This window comes from Alexandromys fortis, unplaced genomic scaffold, assembly GCF_014885135.2.
Source record: "Alexandromys fortis isolate MF-2015 unplaced genomic scaffold, M_Fortis_MF-2015_v1.1 scaffold_180, whole genome shotgun sequence".
Classification (NCBI taxonomy): Eukaryota; Metazoa; Chordata; class Mammalia; order Rodentia; family Cricetidae; genus Alexandromys; species Alexandromys fortis.
Window position 1 is genome coordinate 896,227 of NW_026068143.1, and position 6,613 is coordinate 902,839.

Below are 6,613 nucleotides of genomic sequence, written 5' to 3' on the forward strand. Positions count from 1 at the left end.
TCTTTCTGCATATTGTGAATCTGTAAATATATTAAGAGGTTATTTAAAATCCTGTAGCACCATAAGAATGGCATATAAATCTGCCTTCTGGACTGAAATATAAGGCCTTTTTTCCACCTTACTCAATTCACCTGACTTGAAACCTGCTTTCCTTGATTTATTAGCATCATTATAAAATATATGGGCTCTAGTTATTGAAGCATCACATACAATTCTAGGAAGAATCCAAGAAGTTCTCCTTATAAGGTTAAGTCTATCGCTTTTGGGATAGTTGCTATTAATTTCTCCCAAAAAATTTAGCACAAGCTCTTTGTCATGGTTCATTGTCTTCCCATAACTTTTTTATTTCCTACATTGTAAAAGGCAGTATAATTTTGCTTGGGTCTATACCTGCTACTTGATAAAGTCTCAGCTTACATTTGATGATTAATTTAGAGACTTTTTCACATAAGGTTATAATTTTTTACTTGGTTTATTTGGTATAAATATCCACTCTAAAATAATATCTTCCCTCTGCATTAAAATCCCTGGAGGAGAAATACTTGAAGGCAAGATGACTAGGATGCAACTAAGATTTGGTTTCACTCTATCCATATGTGCCTCCTGTAATTTTTCCTCAATCATTATCAGTTTCTTTTCTGCTTCAGATGTCAGTTTTCTGGGACTATTCAAGTCTTTATCACCATCTAAGGTTTTGTTTAAATGAACTATTAGATCAGGTATTAACCCAACAGCAGGTCATAGACTGGAAATGTCTCCTAACAATCTTTGGAAGTCATTATAAGTCTGTAACCAGTCTCTCCTAATTTGTGCCTTTTGCGTTTTAATTTACACTAACCCTATTCTGTAACCTAGGTAATTAATAGAATTTCCTCTTTGAATCTTTTCAGGGGCAATTTGTAATCCCCACCTAGGCAAGACTTTCTTTACTTTTGCAAACATCCTTTCTAAAGCATCTTTATTTGAATCAGATAACAAAATGTCATCCATGTAATGATAAATTATGGACTTGGGAAATTACGGATTATTTCCAATGGCTTACTTACAAAATATTTGCACAATGTGGAACTATTGAGCATCCCCTGTGGGAGGAGAGTCTATTGATATCTGCTAGTAGGCTGAGAATTATTATAAGTAGGTACTGTGAAGACAAATTTTTCTCTATCTTTCAAATCAATAAGTATAAGAGGCCATTTTTTGGTAAAAGAGAAGGCAAAGGAATTCCAGATTGTAGTGGACTCATAGGTTGAATTACCTTGTTGACAGCTCTTAGATCTGTCACCATTCTCCATTTGCCAGCTTTCTCTTTCACAACAAACACAAGGGAATTCCAAGGGTTGGTTGATTCTTCAATATGGTGAGCATCTATTTGCTCTTGTACCAGCTGTTCCAATGCCTGCAATTTATCTTCAGGTAGAGGCCATTGTTTGATATTTGCTTTATGTTGTTGTAGATCCTGAATGGCTGGTGACCTTTTTCCATAATACCTCTTCATATCCTTCCCAGAATTATGAGTTCCTGGAACTACAGGAATGTTAATCTGGGTATTCCATTGATGTAGCAGGTCATGGTCCCATAAAATTTATTGCAGTATTGGCTATATATGGCCTTAGTCTTCCTATTTCCCTTCAGGCCCTATGCATCCAACCCATCTTGTGCTTTGTTTTACACGAGATAGGGTTCCAAATCCCAGAAACTGAACATCTACCTCTTGAAGAGGCCAATTCGGATGCCAAGATTCTGGAGTAATGATAGTTCCACCCGCATCTGTGTCTAATAAGCCTTCAATAAAAATGCCATTTATACAGACTCTTAGCTTTGGTCTTTAATCGTTAATAGAAGTCTGCCAAAATATATGTTTACTCTGTCCTACTGAATTTTTTGAGTCATCCTCTACATGTAATTCATCATTTAGACCAGTATTACTTTTTACAGCAAAAATTTGAGCTTTTAATTTTCTACGTGAGGCACGTTCTCCACTGTAACTGGGAATGACTGGGCCACTGTTGGCTTGGGGGCCTGCGAGAGGCCCTTCAAGTAGCTTCCCAATGGTATCGGGTTGCCTTGTCTGTCTGTTGTTGACCTGCACTCGTTGGACCAATGTCGACCTTTACTGCATCTCCTACATATACGTGAAGGCTGAGGTCTCCTATTTTTGTCATTCCCAGAGGAGATATTATTCCTAGAAATTCTTTGCCTGAGATCCCTTTTCAGATGTCCTAATTTAACACAACACCTGGCAGTTTGATGTTTCCTCATTGCTTTGGAAATTGCTTCTCCTACGCAAGATTCATCATTAGAGCTAAACATCTCAACATTCATTTTATGCTGAATCCATTCATTCGTATGTGCTGATCTAGATCTTAAAGTCCCAATTATCTTTTTTGCAATCTATATTTGCATTTTTGAAAGCTAGATAGTCAAGAAGTATTCATCTAGCTTCTGAGTTTCTTACCCCTATGTCCAGAGCCTTAATTAATCTTTGCAAAATGTCAATAAGGGGTTCTCTCTGTCCCTGCCTAATTCTGGTATATGATTCAACCCTTTTTCCTGGATCTTGTATTCTGTTCCAAGCATTTAAGGCTGCCTTGTGACATAATGACAATACTTCTTTATCATAAAGAGCTTTTACCTGTGGATCAGCATACGCTCCTAAAAATAGAATTTGACCCTGGGAAATTTCCATACCTTTTGCTCTTCCTTGCTGTTCCATATGTTTGGATTCTTCTCTGAAATAAATTCCAAACATCAAGGAAGGTCCATCATCTAAAACTGCAGACATTATCTGAGAAAAATCATGGGGGTTGGCTCTGACATTATAAGCCCAAGTCCTTATCATTTTCTTAACAAATGCAGAGTGCAAGCCATAATTAACAACAGCTTGCTTAATTTCTTTTATATCATTCTTTCCTATTGGTGTCCATCTAGCTTCTTTGACTCCCTTTGAGCCTTTAGAAGTTGACACTTTGTCAGAATAAAGTACAGGGTATGTCGCTAAAATCCTGGGTAAGCCAGTTCTAAAACTGGTGGTGGCATTATATCCTGTCCTTGTTCCTTCTTACTCTGTTCACCAGCTCCAATAATTTCTTCAATCATTTCAAATCTTTTTATAATTGTCTCTCTTAAATCCTGCGTCTCCTGACCTGCATGAATTTCTAGTAAAGATTGTATGGTTCTTAGGAGTACCATATTTTTCTTTAATGATAGAATATTGAAAAGAAAACTGATACCTAGTAACCAGTAAATTAAGGTCTCCTCATAGTCATATAAACCTTGCATGATATTATCCATTGTATTAGTAAACAAAACAGTAAAATTTGTGTAGGAAACACAACCTGCCATATTACCTATTATCCAGCAGGTCGCACAGTTGCTGAGTCTTGATTAGAACCACTGCAAAGGTGACAAAATGGGGTCCTTTTTCAGTGTCCACTTTAGTATTTGTTAAAAACTGGGAAATGCGAGTTGCTTAACAAGTAAATGTAAATAAATCAATTCCACACATGGAATCAGAAGCCCAGAATCCAGTTGTGTATGCCTCCACATGACAGAGTCACCCAGAGCGGTTGCAGCTTTCGGCAACAACTTGCGTTCTGGTTCATGCCACTTAAGCTCTGAGCTTACAAGTGATATTTTAAAACAATTCAGTAAAGAGCAAACCAAGTGGGCAGAGACTGTGCAGGCCTGTGGAGTTTAAATCCAGGAGGGCTCATGCCAAACTGAGCTCACGGCAGGCAGCCCAGCAGCCAGAAGGAGGAGTCCTAAAACCAAATCTTCAGGTGCCAGATGAAGGTGTAAGTCACAAACAATCCCACAGCAGTTTGGAATTATGATTTATAGAATGGTTATTTATTTAAGGGGGAAAAACTTACAGATCACCGTCCCAGACAACAGCCCTCTGCACAATCAGGAAGGGAGCCTAGTTGCTGGAAGCAGAGCAGGAAACCAGAGACAGAGTGGAGGGAAGTGGCCGCTTTTTTAAAGGGAGAGAGACCACACCCCAATGCGCTGGTATCTCAGCGGATATTGGCTGAAGGGGCTGAAGGAGCAGATGAGACAGGTCCCAGTGCTACTATTGTTGGCTTCTCAGTCCACCCCTATTGGTAGCCACATTCAGAGAGTACAGTTTGATCACATGCCCTTTCAGTCCTGGTCTAGCTGGATTTGGTGAGCTCTGATTAGATCAGGCATTCTGTCTCAGTGTGAAAACCAACCCCCCAAGGCCCTGACTTCCTTGCTCATCTTCTCCCTCCTTCTGCTATTTAACTTGATCTTGGGAGCTCAGTCTATTGCTTTGATGAGGGTCTCTGTCTGTATACCCTTAATTGCCAGACAAAGATTCTATGGTGATATTAGAGATAATCATCAGTGTGATAGTGGGGCAAGGCCATATCAGGCACTCTCTCCTCTGATGCCCAAGGACCTAGATGGAGATATCCCTGTGGAAACCTGGGATCCCCTCTAGATCCAAGTCTCTTGCCAACCCTAAAATGGCTCCGTTAATGTAGATATCTTCTTCCCTGCTCCTATATCCACCCTTCCTCCATCTCAACCCTCCCAATACCCAAAGCTCTCCCCAGTCTTTTGCTTCTCCATTCTTACTCCCGCTCTCCCCTTCCTTCATTCCCACTCCCACCCTTAAACCCACCCCCACACCTAAATTCACTCCGATGCTCCCAATTTTTGCCCAGTGATCTTGTTTGTTTCCAATTTTCAGGAGGAAATCTATATGTTTTTCTTTGGGATCACCTTGTTATTTGGCTACTCTTGGCTTGTAAATGATACACTCAATGTCCTTTATTTATGGCTAGAGTCCACTAATGATTCAGTATATACCATATTCATCTTACTGAGTCTGTGTTATCTAACTCAGGATAGTGTTTTCTATTTCCATCCATTTGCATGCAAAATTCAAGATATCATTTTTTTTACTGTTGAGTAGTACTTTAATGTGCATATATTCCACACTTTCTTTATCCATTCTTCCACTGAGGGGCATACAGGTTGTTTCCAGGATCTGGCAATCACAAATAATGCTGCTATGAACATAGTTGAACAAATACTTTTTGTAGTATGATTGGGAATCTAATGGGTATATTCCCAATAGTAGTATTGCTGGATCCCGAGGTAGGTTGATTCCCAGTTTCCAGAGAAACAGCCACAGTCATTTCCAAAGTGGCTGCACAAGTTTGCATTCATACCACCAATGGGTGAGTGTTCCCCTTACTCCACATCCTCTCCAACATAGGTTATAATTGGTGTTTTTGAATTTAGCCATTCTGATGGGTATAAGATGCTATCTCAAAGTTGTTTTAATTTGCATTTCCCTGATTGCTAAGGAAGTTAAACATGGCCTTAATTGTCTTTTGGAAGTTTGCAATTCTTCTGTTGAGAATTCTCTGTTCAGTTAAGCACCCCGTTTTTAAATTGGGTTATATAGAATTTTAATGTCTAGTTTCTTGAGTTTTTCATATATTTTGGAGATCAGACTTTTGTCTGATGTGGGGTTGGTGAAGATCTTATCCCATTCAGTAGGGTGCCTTTTTGTCTTAATGACAGTGTCCTTTGCTTTACAGAAGCTTCTCAGTTTCAGGGGGTCCCATTTATTCATTGTTGCTCTCATTATCTGTGCTATTGGGGTTATATATAGGAAGTGGTCTCCTGTGCCCATGTGTTGCACTCTACTTCCCATTTTGTCTTCTATCAGGTTCAGTGTGGTCAGATTTATATTGAGGTCTTTAATCCATTTGGACTTGAGTGTTGTGCATGGTGATACATATGGATCTATTTTCATTCTTCTATAGGTTGACATCCAGTTATGCCACCACCACTTATTGAAGATGCTTTTTTCTTCCATTGTATTATTTTAGCTCCTTTGTCAAAAATCAGGTGTTCATAGGTTTGTGGGTTAATATACAGGTTTTCGATTTGATTCCATTGGTAAACATCTCTGTGTTTTTGCCAGTACCAAGCTGTTTTCATTACTGTATTTCTTTAATAGAGTTTGAAGTCAGGGATGGTAATGCCTCCAGAAGTACTTTTATTGTATAGGATTATTTTGGCTATCCTGTTTTTTTATATATATATATATAAAGTTGATTATTGTTTACTCAAGATCTGTGACGAATTTTGTTGGGATTTTGATGGGGATTGCATTGAATCTATAGATTTCTTTTGGTAGAATTGCCATTTTTACTATTTTGTTTCTCCCAATCCAAGAGCATGGGGGATCTTTGGGATGAAGCCTACTTGACTGCAATGGATAATTTTATTTATTTATTTATTTATTTATTTATTTATTTATTACTGAAAAAATAATTACGCCTCCTCCCAGCCTCCCATTTCTTTCCCCTTCCTCCCACTCCTCTCTCCCTCCTCCCACAACTCTCCCCCTCCTTCTCCAGTCCGAAGAGCAGTCAGGGTTCCCTGACCTGTGGAAAGTCTAAGGTTATCTTCCCTCCATCCAGGTCTAGGAAGGTGAGCATCCAAACTGGCTAGGCACCCTCAAAGCCAGAACATGAAGTAGGATCAAAATCCAGTGCCATTGTCCTTGGGTTCTCTTCAGCTCTCATTGTTCACCATGTTCAGAGAGTCCAGTTTTATCCCATGCTCT